The sequence below is a fragment of the Clarias gariepinus genome, chromosome 2, assembly GCF_024256425.1.
Source record: "Clarias gariepinus isolate MV-2021 ecotype Netherlands chromosome 2, CGAR_prim_01v2, whole genome shotgun sequence".
Taxonomy (NCBI): Eukaryota; Metazoa; Chordata; class Actinopteri; order Siluriformes; family Clariidae; genus Clarias; species Clarias gariepinus.
The window spans coordinates 29,598,348-29,599,322 of NC_071101.1; positions in this window are offsets into that span (position 1 = coordinate 29,598,348).

The window sequence follows — 975 nt, forward strand, 5'->3', positions numbered from 1 at the left end:
TTGGTCAATTTAAATCATACATTAATGCCAAAAAATGCCCACAAGTTCCACAATCCTGTTGTTCACAAACTGACTGCAATCATGATATGTTATGCGAACTCATATTATGAAGTTCAATTCAGCCTTGGAAAATGCTTATAGAAGAGAAGGCTCAGAAAGCTTATGTGTGACCACATCCCTGCCAGCGGGGGCCACTGAACCGAAACTGTCTTTTCTCAATGTCAGGGGACATGAGGCAAGCAGCTCTAGCTCATTTGAGCAGATGGAGGGACTAGTCTGAACCATGGCTGGTTAATCATCACTGTGGTTGGGACAAAAACATTGCTGACCAGCACTTCAATGCAGAAGCATAATGTTCTCGACGTACTGCAGAGTTTACTCATCCTCAGAGAGTAGGCATTCCAGAAAGTACAGTTGTCCTTATCTTTTGCTGTTAGTCATTATTCATATATTTGTAATGTTATCTCAATATCCAACTCTATTCAAATACCTGTTTTCCTATTTGATAAACTAAATTAAACATTTTGTTATTTAAACCTTCAATTGTCAGAATGACAACGCTCTCCACCACACAAGGAGAAAAGAGAGTATGTGTAGAGTAGAGCAAAACCAAATATATGTATGTATGTACCGTATAGTATGTATGTATGTATGTATTTACTGTATGTATGTATGTGTATAGTAGCTGGTAGCTGCCACAAAAGCAATCAAATTTTCACTGGAATATTGCAAGGCAGCAAACCTGGCAATCTGGAAAAGTGTGTGTGTGTGTGTGTGTGTGTGTTTGGGTGGGGGGGTATGGGGGGGGGGAGTTCATATACTACGTTGTGGTCATCTGGGCATGCGTACAGTATGTAGGGGTCTGTGTGTGTGTGTTTGTGTAGTGGTCAGAGCTAAGAAGGAAGGAGGGTTTTTTTTAGACTGTGGAGTGAAGTGAAAAAAGAAGAATGAAAAGGGAGAAAGGGAAATATGGAT